We start from the raw sequence: 14,279 nt of genomic DNA, 5'->3' as shown, positions 1-14,279 counted from the left end.
GGGATTAAATTTGGTCGGCCGCCGCCGCCAGAGCCGCGAAATATAAATTGCCGCACGTCCGAGATTACATCATGCGATATGCTATTATGATTATTATTGCGCTAGCCAGTTTATTTATCACACTGACTCCCACTTCGTCGACTGTTTTTTTTTTCATTTTGTTCTTTTTCTCTCAGTCCGAAGACCTACTTCTGCCAACAGCCTTCAGCGCGTGCAGCTCCTCATTCCATCTCTCGCGACTGATCGAATTACCTCGGAATTCCACCGGCTGCCAGGGAATTCGGGAGGGAAAACTTTTGATACACGAACCCCTTTGTCACATTATGCCGAAATTTTCTTGCTCTATTCTTGATGTCACGCCGGATTAAGTGCGGAGGACTTGCTGATTTTAATTATCGCAGTGTCTGCTGCTGATAGCAAATGTATGCTAATCCGTCTTTGTCGATTTCCGAGAGCGGATTTAGCAACCGCGAAGCTTTCAACGTGATGTGCAGTTTTATCGCCGCGTCTGTTCTCAACACAGATGTTAAATTTCATTTTTTTTTCTTTTGCAGCATTGTTGAGCTCTGCCTGCACCGCATGATATAATTTTTTCCTAATTGCTCTCAATAAACTACGAATTGCTGGAATAAATCAAATTTTTTGCAAAAGTATATCGTAATGAGACAATAATTGCGATGCCCTTATTTGGAGGCAGCATAAATCGTGTCTGAGGTAGTAATTTATTCCCTCTATTATTTGATTAATTTTATCCGTGGCCCGAGGTAGATTATGTCTAATTTAATAAAATGGACGATAAATCATAGTCTGTAAAAATGAATTAACTTGCATTCCTGGCAATTTATCGTCGTCTCGCTGGAGTGTCGCAACAACACTCATCAAAGAACGCCGCTGCGTGGCACAATTATGTGTGGCGCGTGCTAACGAATTTTCACGTGTGCAGTGCAATTGGATACGCCCTGCGCGTGCATGCGACGACGAGTTAGCCTCGACGAAGCATTTTGGCCACATTGTCTTTGGCGAGAACAAAGGCTGCTGAATATTTATTAAAATATCCGAGCACTGAATGAGCCGCGCAGCTAGCTAGTCAGGTTCACCTTGACTTTTTTCATCGGGTAATGAGTTTAAACGCAAGCACGTTCTAATGCACACGTTCAGCAGCTAGGTGGAGAGTGAGAGAGAGAAGTAGAAATGCGAGATATATACGGAGAAAGACGTCTTGTCTCTTTAGGGTCGGTCGATACCATTAGTTTGGCCAGTTTATTGCACGCTCTCACACGCCTGACACTGAGGATGGTCATTTCAAATTGATCAACGAGAATGTGGCAAACGCAGATCCTATCAGAAAGGCTCGAATTTCCTTTTTTGGCCTGCTGCAATGCTAATTTTTAACCTGGTACGTTTATTTAAATAAAAGGCTGATACGTACGGTAGTTATATTCGGTCTCCACGAGAGTTAATCAGATATTTTAGAATCAAATTCGTTTATTTAGACTAAAATATATCCAGTTCTACTTGAAAATTTGAGAAGACGAGAAAAACTGCGAACATATGGTGTCTCTGCTCATTAAAAATTTTAAATTGTCCTGGAAAATCATTTTAACCTTTTCCTAAAACGGTTGGAAAATGCTTTAAATTTTCCTAGAACAGCTGGAGGAAAAAAATCACTTTCCATTGAACATGTATGTATTGATTTTGAAAATACCTGGAATATATTTTTCCTCTTAATTTTAATTGTTTGTACGTTAAATTCACTTCATTTATACTTTCTCACACCGTCGGATGGATCGCGACGAGAGGAATCAAAATAAATAAATGAGCAAAACGTGAAAATAAACTTTTACTAGAGCCAGAATGTAATTTAAAATTTTATCCTGCTACTGATTGTGAGCATTCTAGAAGTGGAACGATACCCAAGTAGACAAAAAAGCACGCTAGATTTCACGCCAACAATGCACAGCGCCAGAGGTAATTAAACTTGAGAGCGTAGCACAAGTGCCAAAAAAAAAAAAAAAATAAAAATGAAAGGTGGGGCCCATCTGTCACGAGCACGGAAAAGTTCTGCTACATTTCCTCCCTGGCGCTGAATTCCAACCCCTTTCCTCACCGCCAGCCTCTAACAAAAAGCTAATTACAAGGCGGAAGAACAAATCCATTTTGGGAGTCGGTGGGCCGAGAAGCGAGAACGCTTCTTGCATTTGGCGCCGCGAAAGACAGTTTGCACGCTAGCGAAATGAATAAGGAGGTGCTCGACGCAGTCTGCACTTGACGGAATTCAATATACTCCTCTCATTCACACGGGCCAGCCCGCAATGCCGCAGCGCAGAATCAATTGAAAGGCGCGGCGGCGGCGGCATTGGAGGTGGCGGCGAGCGACCGAAAATCGAACAACAAACCGGCGACGACGAATGCAAAGAGCCACTTGACCTTTTATACCTTAGTCTGCGAATGAGAAGGGCCAGGTATAATATAGCACCCGGTTTCTTGGACCGTGTACGCAGCACAAATATTTGCTTAATCTGATAAGCACGCTGAGCCGGCGTTCTCGCGCTTTTCGACCAATTTGCATTTTGCACTTTTGAATTACGCTTGCTCATCAGCACTTTTCGGCAAAATTCGATTATGTATGCAGTCATGCAAATTCTTGCCGCGTTTTATTTGCTCCTAAAACTGTTTTCCGCCTAGCCGAGAGATAGAGAGAGTGATTTGAGATTGTGTGTAGCCGGTTCCGCGCACACGTTGCATAATTCAGTAGTCCCAGTTGAATTCTAATGGATGATATTTGCTTCCTCAAAAGACGCCCCTTGTTGATTTCTCGCTAAAAGGTGTCAAGGGCTAAATATACAAGGCCATTCTTCAAACATTGGATGTTTATCTAAAATTACCAATCTACAATTCTGCAGAGTTCAGTTTTCCAAAATATAATTTCACAAAAAACAGCACGAAACTATAATTTGCAGCTGAAAGGCTTTTATTTATTTTTATGTTTCAATCAGTTAAAATTTGTCACACAATTAAATGGCCTAAAGCTGTGACTGTGATCCAATTTTTTGCTGGGTTGTAGCGTGTGAGATTTTAGATTTAGAAACTTCATCAAAATGATTTATTTCTTCCGGAATTTTTTAACTTTGAAAATAATAATTTCTATTTATTCCAAAAGCTGTCTTGACTCCTTTATTAAAAATACGTAGGAACTCTTTTTTCAACTGTCCGCCCTGAATTTTTGATTGCTGTTCATGGTTTATAAATATCTTTTCCACGAAAGGCAAAAGATATAATTTATTGAACAGACCGGAAAAGACTTAACAGTTGGAAAATGTGATTTTATTACTTATTTTCAGGGTTGCATTATTTGCTTACCACCCGTTTTTTTTCTCCACTGTTTTTTACCATTCAATTTTTACCAATTTCTTGCGCAAGAAATGAATTTATTCCATTTTTCTTTTGTGAAAATCTAAAATTTCGGCCGGAGTGCTCAAAATTTCCTCCACTGTGCAGATATTTTCTTTCAACTTTCAAATTGCCATTTTGCTGCCTCACTTTCTCCAAAAATTTATCTCTGACAATTTTTCAAGTCGTAAATAATTATTAAAAATAAGGTAAAAACATTGCCTGCAAGAAACTAGTTAAATTTAAAAAACTACTGCACTGCATTTAAAAAATGCGGGTTTTTTTGCAACCCTGCTTATTTTTTTACTCGGTGATTTCAGAGTTTTTTTCTTGCACTATTTTTTCCGTTTTTAATACATCTTTTTAGCTCATGACAAATCATTTTTTTTTAAAAATAAACAAAATTGTTCAAATGGAACGATTGAAATTAAACCAGTATGCAATTGCGCGCAATTTTCGCGCCCGTAACAGAAATTTACACGTAAAAACCGTGCAATTTCGAGCCCTTTGACTGCACTTTGGTCTTGTTTCGCATTTGCACGAGTTGGTGCCTGCGGAGAGTGAGTTGCATCGATCGGCGGAGAGCTGCACCGGTCTGGGCCAACCGGCAAGACATTGCGATGGTTCATTTTCATTTGTTCGCAAGCCCAAGCGGCCGGGTTCTCTCTTATCTTCCGCTCGCTCTGTCGCTGCCACCGCTTAAAAAGTTTATTTCTCCCGGCGAGAAACAGCTCCTCTTCTGCACTCCATGTATGGTTGGGTGTATGTGAGCGAGAGGGAGGCGAAACGGCTTTCGTGCCATTTCGCTTCATCCTCGCCCCGCCGCCGACCGCCGGGCTTTTATTTCGCAGTTTCCAACTCTGCCCTACAAGTAATAAAAATTTATGTCTGACCGCCGCCACGGTTTGAATGAATGATGAACGCAGGAATGCTAACGTGCTCTCAGTTCATGATCATTTTTCGTACAAAAATGCTGTGAAGTTTCTAAAATTAAACCATAAATCAACTTAGTGGCTTTTTCTCAAAATATTTTTTTCAAGTTGTCCGTTTTTTACCAGGGTTGCATTTGCTTACCACCCGGTTTTTTCACCACTGGTTTTTAACGTTGTTTACCACTCAATTGTTTACCAATTTCTTGCGCAAGAATTGCAAGAAATGAATTTATTCCATTTTTCATCTGAGAAAATCTAAAATTTCGGTCGGAGTGCCCAAAATTTCCTCCACTGTGCAGATATTTTCTTTTAAATTGCCATTTTGCTGTCTCATTTCTCCAAAAATTTATCTCTGACAATTTTTCAAGTCGAGGTTATTGGCTAATAATTAGTAAATTATTAAAAATAAGGTGCCTGCAAGAAACTGGTAAAAATTGACAAAAAAGAAACGCATTTTACCAGTGCACTGCATTTTTTTTAAAATTGCGGTTTTTTGCAATCCTGTTTTTGACCAATTTTGAGTTTGAAGTTTCACATGTGCAACAATAAAAAGGGGACGCTGCAGAGAATTTTTTGTTGATTTTAAATTGTCACCAGTCGAAATGGAAGAGTGGTGCACTGCAGAGCAAAAGATTATTTGTTTATTTGTTGGCATGAACTTGTAAACCGATGTCTATTTTCATTCGAATCGCGAAGCTTCACTCTGCGAAGTTTGCTCTCAATAACGAGCAAACTCAGATTGGATGAGCTGAAATCGCGATTTGCACAAGGACAAAGTTTTAAATGAATGCCGTTTCGCGCAGGTTTGAATCAGATTGTGTCATCGACTGGCGTAAAAAGTTTACGACGGGCAGTTGGTCCAGCTAGATGACTGGAGTAATTTTATCTTCGTGGAGTTTAAATTAGAGAGTTATTTGTGCAGAGTAATGCAGAGATGAGGCAAAGCGGCTTTGCTGTATTTAATTCCTTAAATGCTGAAATATTAGACTATAATTAAATTTCGCAATCCTTTCATAAAAATGAGGCTTTGTATTCGCAAGAAAATTTATAAATAGATCTTCACTGGAATACTCTTTTTATCCATCAAAATTAAAGGGATAAAGCGCTAAAATTAATTGGACCTGAGTTCCATTAAAGTTTCCGAGAAAATCGGTTGTATAATTTGCATAATAACCAATGCCTCCCTTCTGAGAATCATGAGGTTTATTTTAAAACGAGGAAATTGTACTTCATAATTCGCACATTTATTTAATCGAAATCAAGCGAGAAAAGTAAATAATTGAATCTAATTATTTATTTTCGAGTGTCAACCAACGATCAACGAAGACCAGTTATTATTCCTTGAAAAATAAGCTCTGGATTTATTTAGTTCAGAAAGCTCGAGATCTAATGGAAAATGAAATACCTAGAAATGCACTGTGCTCATTAATTTGCTGTGCGAAATTGACGTGCAGAGGGAGCAACCACCAGCACAATACGAGAACACAAACTGTGAGACAAATAGCGTAGTGCAGAGTAATGACAGTGTGTTGCGTAATTCGAGACCCAGTTAAATGAACATCACAATGCAGGTGTATGGTTAAATAGCTGCCGGTGTGCTCTACATGCAGACCTTTTCAGTCTGTTTTTCTTTACTGTGTGTGCATCAAACACCTGAAATGGAGACTCGCGGTCATGAAATTTGCTAATCAATGAGGAGAAACATACATTTTTGATAGTGTTATATTTTTGACAGAGTGCCAGTCGAATTAGGTCAGCCCTTCGACGAAAATTCGTGCTGAAAATCGTCGGTAAAAAATAGCGGTTTCTGGTGACAAAGTGGCAGAGAAGAGAGCGGTTTCTGTTTGACCTTTTGACGAGCTGCGTTGGAAAAGATCGAGACATCAGGCGAGAAAAGGATGGATGCTGACTGACTGTCTTAATTCTTGATATCTGTGGCCCTGCCTAATTCAACCCTCAGAAATCCAGGAATGAACCACAGTTGAAATTCTTAGATTTTCTTCAAACTCAAGTTTCGCAACCGCGTGCACCTCCGCTTTTGGTGTCAGATTGTACGTGTATTTATTTTCTAGTAACGCATAGGACTGGTGTGTGCGTTTAATGCTTACATTGAAAGCAAGGCTGCTGTTACGCTGTTAGCTCAGCTGGGGCTATAAATCGAGTCGTGACGACTTTTTAATTAATTCAACGCACACCTGATGGCAAAATTTAATTACAAACCTCGCTGCCAGGACCTGTTTTTACTTTTTAAAATGCGGAAAGATAAATTGTTTTTGCTCAATCAAGCGAACCGAATGAGGAGAAGAAAAGAAAGTAACTCTATGCTTAAATATTTTCGTCTGACATTGTAAAATTCCAAGCGAACTAATTGGAATTAATTATCACCACGGGTTGATATAATTTATTCTTCATTCGCTAATTGGATCGAAAAATGGCTCTTTTCTGAACAAATATTTCATTTGCCACCTGCTGGTAACAAGCAGACTGGTTCGCCTGCAGAGAGGTGTGAAAAGGCGGATAATTAACCGTGAAAACGAGCTGTCGCTCACTCGCGAACGTCTGCTGTTGTTGGACGTGTCTCTCGAAAGACGGAGAAGCGCTGCAAAGAGATCAACAATGCGCGCACTTGCCTTCACTTATTTACTCACAATCCATTACAGCGTAACAAAAAAATAGCTCTGCTTTACTCACTCAGCTTCCTTAAATGGATGATGTGCTGCATTAGCGAGAAACGTGAAGGAAATAGCAAGTAAGGAAAGTTTAAAAAAAGGCCAGCCAACCAGCCAACGACACTGTAGGCTCTTTTATGGTGAATTTTGGGACATGCCGCTTTAAGGGCATTATTTTGTGATTTGGCTGCGAATTGAAATGAGGCCAGAGGTCGCCGGCGTTGTTTGGCACATTATACTCGGCCATATTTCACCGCTCCATTGGAGAGAGAGAGAGAGCAGATTAAATTTTAGCCGCAGTTAATTTTTCAGCATTAAAACCGTGCAAAACGCGAGAACGCCTGGAGCGAGGAACAAAACTGCTTGTTCTCTTAGTGACCTAAATCAACAACTTCAAAGGAATATCTCTATTTTCGAACTGCCTACGCCTGAGCTATTCGCCAACAAAGAGAAATTTTATGGTTCGAGGATATTCCTGCTAATACTTCAAAAGAAACTTTTATGGAGTTGCACTTTCTGAAGGGTTTTATTTTACCAAGTTCTGTAAGAGAGCAAAAAAGCCGGGGATTTTGCATTTCATATTTTTTTAAAACCCTAGAATAAAAACAGATTTTCTTATTTATTTTTGCAATTACTGTTAAAGAGGTCAGTTTTTAATTAGATTTACTTTGCTTCGATGTGCAACCGATTAAATTTTAAAAAAATGTTTTGGGTGAATTTCCTTTTTATCCCTTGAAGACTAAAACTAGTCGCTCGATTATTTTTTTCCCGTGACGATCAGATGCCCAGAAAAAATGGTCAACATTATTCAGAAATATTATTTTATTTTAGCAATTTCCAAAACGGCGCGCAGTCCAGTTTATGCGGCACGCACGGCAGCTGTGACACGACACGCCGAGAAAGCAATTAGCGGCGCAACAATCGATTACCGCCACGAGGAGGTGGTCCGATTCATATTTTGCTGCGAGAGTGTCTGGCGAAATGTCTCGCGCCGATCGCCGCCGGCCACTTTTGATGGAATTATTTCGTGCATGCTTGCTTGCTCGCATTGCACGCGGCAAAAGCAACTGCTGCTGCTACTTTTCTATTTGCCATTGTTCGCCGCCGCAGGAACGAAACTACGCTATACGTTTTTATTGTACAACGTGCGGATGGCGTGTGAGTGTGTGTATATGTTTTGTGTCATTGAAATCAATTATATGTGCTGCAGGAAAGCACGCAAGAAGCGTGTTCGACAATAAGAGGGAGTTGGCTGCCGTGAAATTCAATTAGTGCGTACCAGCCTAATGGATTTCGCAACCAACTGTTATATAGTTTCTTTAATTATGCGGCGCACACAGATCGGAATTCATTCCGAGACGCTGCCGCAAATAGGAAAATGGTAACCGAGATCACTCGAAAAAAAAAAGAGAAAAATGTTAAATATCGATCGAGAATTTTCTAAGAATTGACAGTCTATCAAATTGGAGTTAGGAGGTAGTATGGGGTTTATATGTGCGTCCGTTTTTTTCTGAACATAGCATCTAGTAAGTTTTTCCCCAAAACTTCTATAAAAGCTTCGAGGCTAAAATTTGTCTTTAACAAGGGTCGCGGGATTTTATTAAATTGAAGTTATTGCCAGGGAAATAAAATAAATAAATTAAACAGGGTTGCATTTTTTGCTTACCACCCGGTTTTTTTCACCACTGATTTTTACCACTCAATTTTTACCAATTTTTTGCGCAAGAAATGAATTTATTCCATTTTTCTTCTGAGAAAATCTAAAATTTCGGTCGGAGTGCTCAAAGTTTCCTCCACTGTGCAGATATTTTCTTTTAAATTGCCATTTTGCTGCCTCAATTTCTGCAAAAATTGATCTCTGACAATTTTTCAATCGAGGTTATATGATAATAATTAGTAAATTATTGAAAAACGAGGTGAAAACATTGCCTGCAAGGAACTGGTAAAAATTTAAAAACCCGCATTTTACCACTGCATTGCATTTTTTTTAAATACGGGTTTTTTGTAACCCTGAAATTAAAATGGTTTGGATAAAAAAGTTGCGCAGCGGAAAAATCGTAAGCAGTTAAAATATTGGTCGTATTCAACTCAATTCGAATTCTTTATCATCTTTAAACATCTTTATTTCATACAAATAAAGATGTTTGTGTCCGAATTATGATAGTAGTTTGCAATAAAACGTAGGTCGGCATTGTTTTTATTTTAAAATATTTGAAACGCACCCTTTTGGAACGGGCGAAAACCACGGCGTATTTTACGAGATAGCGTGAAATCACGCGATCCCTTGCATTTGAAAACGTCTCGCAGCACGCAAACAAAATGTGAACTTGACATATTTTACGGCAAAATCGATGAGAGCTGCTGAGCAACAAATGCAGCTATTAGATAAAATCAGAAAAAAATGTGGCTTTTTCACGAAAATAAATATTATAAAAACGACAGTCATATAACCTTGACTCTCCTAATTTCGTTTCAATTCGGCATAGAATCCTCCTGTTAAAAGTATTTTTAGCTGATATTTGAGCGCGATGACCTTTTTTGTTTCGACTGCTGGCCGGGGTGATTAAAGATTAGTCAATAGCCGCAGAGCCGCCGCCGAGTGGCCAGTCGCTTTTGCTTTATATGGCCCGTGAGCGAGCTGCTGGCGATTGAGTCATTCATTGTTTATGGATAATTGCTTATTTCAGTCTCAAGTATATGTGCAAGCCGCTCTTGTCAGATAAACATTCACCTCCTTTTCTTTCAAATCCACCGCGCACACACCACACACACGTGTTTTCGGCCGATTCGAGCAAATTGGTCTCGCGCTGCGCGAAAGATGCCGTCGGTAAAAGCGCGTCAGATCGTTTGGCGGATAAAAAAAACGAAAGAAAGAAAGGAAGGGTTGAGCAACCTTTCGGCATGTCTGCCTATCAACAGATGTGCCAGCTGATGATGAAATTCGCACTTGCGGCCTTGCTGTGCCGATTTACAACCTGTTAATGTGGGTTGGACCTGACAAATTGTAGAAATTTAATTTGTTTATATTAAATGTGTAAACAGTTGAGCACAGACACAAATTAACTGACTCCCGTGGAGACTAGCTCGAAATTCTGTTTACTGCAAAAATAAATCGTGATTTATTTCGACTTGCAAGTAAATTTGATTACATCGCGAGCGATGAGAGGAAGAAACAAGAAATTGCGTAAAAATTGCGCATGATTAATTTCGTTGCCAAATCTTTTAATTACAATTTTGATTATTAATTGGACTGTGAATCTGAATATTAGACGGATTGTTTCTCTGTTTATTAAAGACGGGGTTTTAGTTGTATCGTCATTCAAGCATAATTTATGAATTCACCCTTGTGTTCGAAGCAGCCAACAGATGGCGCCACTGTATACTTTATTAAAAATTTAGTTTTAAGGCAATTCCGCTGCGATTTCAGACTCAATCCTGTAACTTTGCATTCTTCACTTAAAACGGTTTCTTTTGAAGTGCTGAAAACCAAAATCGGTTAAGCCAATCAACGTAGAATCGTGAAAAATTATTTCTTGAAATAAAAAATCTTTTCCGACGATTCTACAGCGAATGGCTGAACTGATTTTGGTTTTCAGCACGTCAAAATAAAATATATTAAGTGAGGAATGCACAGTGGCAGGATTGAGTCTGAAATCTCAGCGGAATTGCCTTAAAAATATGTTTTGTGCTACTAAAATTAGAGCTCAGAGTATTCAAATTAGATAAAAAACCATAATGCAATATTCAAATTGCCTTTCTTCACCTCCAAATAATACAAACTGTCAATACAAGTTGTTTGTTTTGGCGGGCGATAAGGTCGATCAGAGTGATAATTTTTTTTAAACTCACTGTACCACATAGGAAAGTAGATCGCAAAAACAAATTTCCCCACGCACACTCAATAGAATTATCGCGTCCCAATTTGAAATTGCTCATAGCGGAAAGATAGTGCGCCATATAGCGTCGTCGCGACAGCGCCGTGAGTGGCTTTTAATCAGACCATATATTCCAGGAAACAGCACTTAGTCGGTCATATTTCGCGGCGCACATGCACTCGTCGACGATTCACCGGTGTCCCGCATTAGCCATCACCTGCGCATGCATAATTAAAAACAATGCCGGCGCGTCACTTAGCTGGATGTCAATTAAAGAGAGGTAACGCGAGCTGAAGGCTGAAGTTGATGGCGTTACGTGAGCGCCATCAAGTTTAATTGAGCCTGGTTTTAATTAAGGTGTTCTGCCTGGCTGGCTGCGCAAAAAGAACAGTCTAAGGGTGCATGGATGGATGGATGGATTTATGTATTGTACATCGGATAGAACAGGCACGAGAGAGTGCGTGCGTGATTGCAAAAAGCCCCTGGCTGGCTGGTTGGCAGCCTGCAATGCAGTGCACTCGCAAGAATAAAATAATGGTGCGATTGGTGCGCGCCGCAGGGTGACCAAGCCCCGGCCCAAAGGTCCCACAGCTGTTTCCCTGCTGGGATATCGTTGTCAATTCGGGAAGAAACTGCCAATAAAGTTACAGGATAGACAGTGAGTTGGGTAAACATATAATATTAGAATGTCAGTCAATAGAGTGAAGCCTCCCAAACGTCACTTCTTTATTTTCAAAATCAAAATGTTGATGGATTTTTCCCCACAGAGCTTGCTCTCTCATATATCTAACAATCCTTTCAATTATTATTTGTTTTTAACCATAAATAGATTGTTAAAAGCAGCGGGGACCAGATTTACAGTATGCGACGCGCAGATATGGCGTCCGGTGGAGTAGAAAACGGTCACGTGAAAATGCGCGAAAAGAATCAAGTTTTCGTCAATATTGTGACTTAATTTGTTTTACTTGTACTGATTGTGTCTTTTGGATCGTAAAAACAAACTCTTGACACTCGTACGGCAATCCATTGTTTCCCACATTCAGACGCCATCTTGGATCTGCGCAGTGCGAACCAATTTTATCACACACGTGGACCCCGCTGATTTGATATTAAATTGTCTAAATCCATTTGAATGGATTCCAAGCCGTTTAAATTAATTGATAAGAACCACAAATGTCATTTTTCAAATGTTTCAAAATTAAAAAAAACTGCCTTTTTTAGAGACGAAATCATTTTCTCGTGGCACGTGGTCTTCCCGAACGTCAGTGTAATATATTTCCCTGCAGCACTCAGCGTAGTGCAGTGAGTGCATCCAAGTCTTTGTTGAAGTGCAGAAAAGGGAATAATGGAGGGAATGGATCAGCTGCTGAAAGAGAGAAAAAGAAAAGATTGCAAATTGTATAGAGTGCGGACTGCTACGCGAGAGCTAACTGCGTACTTTTAGCCGCAAAAAGTACTTGCTTTGTGCTGCGTTGACAATCGACTTCAAAGGGAGAAGACTTGGCAAACTGATCCTTCGAATGTGTAGAAATACCGGCTGGGGACATAGTTGCAGAGCAAGCGAAACCCTCGGAACGGCTGATTAAAAATCGAACGAACGTTGCCTGGGAAATCTCTAGGGCAGTGAGAATTGTATACGTTTTCTGGACCTTTGAGGATTTTTTTAAGATGTGCAACAAAAAGAGTGTCTTTTTTAAACTTCAATTTTACTAATTATGCAGCGCATGACCATATTTAAATATTTTCCTGGTGGATTTCGATTTATCTCATCGAGATCTATCCATTGGTGTGTGACACTTGTTGCGGAAAATCTTTATGTTTTGAAATAAAATAAGATTTCAAGAAGGGATCAGACAGTTTAAAAATCACTAATTTAAAAAAACTATGTTTAGAAATAAAAAACTTTTCCGACGGTTCTACGGCGAATGGCTTAATCGATTTTGGTTTTCAGCACGTCAAAAGAAAGCATATTAAGTGGAGAAAGCACAGCAGCAGGATTGAGTCTGAAATCGCAGCCGAAGTGCCTTAAAATTAAATTTATTACCAAAGGTTACGGTGGCGCCATCTGTTTGCGGCTTCGAACACTGAATTGCGCTTTTTTAACCTAGTTCTTTGACAAATTCCGAGCATTTAGTGAAAATATTCAATACATTTGTCATTCAATCCTGTTTTTCCTCTAAAAAATTAGTAGGAAATTAGGAATCTTCTCCGCGGACCGCAGTCAAAAGCATTAACCAGGCTGCTTGATCGCTGATAACACGCACGCCAAAGAGCATCATCCAATTTGAATGTTGGCAAACGCGCTGCTTAAGTTAGAGGTTTGCTTTCGCGGCGCTGTCGTTTCGTTGCCACCACATCGAGTGGCCTTTTGACGGGGTCAGCCCGCGCCGTTGCACTTTGGTCTCTCTCTCTCTCTCTTTCTCTCCACGGCTCCGCTCGCTCTTTGGTTTATCGCACCCTCATCACGGCAGGCATGAGCAGATGAGAAGCCGGCGGCGACGTTTTGCAAACATCTTTGCAGCTCTCTGTGCTACTAACTGGCCGCCAGCAGCTACACAAAGTCGAGCGAGATAGAGAGAAGCAGCCGAGCGATGAAAAATAGAGAGCGCTTTGCATTTGCGCGCCCAATGGCCTCTGCTCCCTGGAGAAAATTGCGCAATTACACTTCTTGCTCGCCGAGTTCTGATGGAAACCAACCGACTGACTCGCTGCCACGACCCAAGTAGAAAACCACCGCTGGGATTTCATTCATATTCAGATTTACGAGCGAAAGAGATTTCTAGGGCTTTGAATTTTACATGATTGACAATTTTTCCGGCCTTTCAACCGTCACGGGCTTGATATAAAGGAAAAAAAGAGTGCCCAGTATTTTTTTAAAGATGCGAAAAATGCGAAAAATTATAAAACTAAAATTGCCAAAATTTTCTTCCAATAATATTCAAAAAAGAGAAAAATCGTTTTTCTATTGCTTCTAGAATCGCTCTTAAATCTCAAATTAATAAAAAAATCAATAGAGGAAATTTAAAACTTGTGCTATTTTGATTTTTCAATGATAACAGAAATACTTCTTTGTTGACATTTTTTTTTTAATTTTGAAAATTAAATTCTTGACTAATAAATTTATCCATAAATCCAATCTTAAAGGCAAAATCACGCGACGAAAAGCTGTTTTAATAAATTTTAGGCACTTCCGCTCTATTTTAGATTAAATCCTGCTTCCGTGAGTTTAAAAAGAGCTGTGAATTTTAGACGGTTTTGTTTTTGCTCAGCAAAATCAGATGGCTTTGCTATTTTTAGAAGAGGCTAGTGCTGTTGTTGATAACTTTACGCAGAAACAATTTGGTTGAAAATGTATGCAGACAAGCTGCTGGTTAATCTAAAAAGAGAACGATAAGTTGCTCTCCAGCTAGCGC

At 39.7% G+C, this 14,279-nt stretch overlaps 2 protein-coding genes across 5 annotated transcripts in view; one reads left to right on the top strand and one right to left on the bottom strand.

The window, feature by feature from the left end:
- Positions 1-14,279, top strand: part of CaMKI (Calcium/calmodulin-dependent protein kinase I) — a 55,332-nt gene that overhangs the window by 9,266 nt on the left and 31,787 nt on the right. The gene's annotated exons all lie outside the window — the stretch shown is intronic.
- The window catches only part of zfh2 (Zn finger homeodomain 2), a 230,132-nt gene continuing 225,764 nt past the window's right edge, over positions 9,912-14,279 (bottom strand). Inside the window, exon 5 of the mRNA XM_065483201.1 lies at positions 9,912-9,922. The gene's annotated coding sequence lies outside the window, so the exon portion shown is untranslated. The remainder of the gene's footprint in view (positions 9,923-14,279) is intronic.

The sequence above is a fragment of the Cloeon dipterum genome, chromosome 3 (genome assembly GCF_949628265.1).
Source record: "Cloeon dipterum chromosome 3, ieCloDipt1.1, whole genome shotgun sequence".
NCBI lineage: Eukaryota > Metazoa > Arthropoda > Insecta > Ephemeroptera > Baetidae > Cloeon > Cloeon dipterum.
This window is presented reverse-complemented; position numbering and strand designations above follow the sequence as displayed.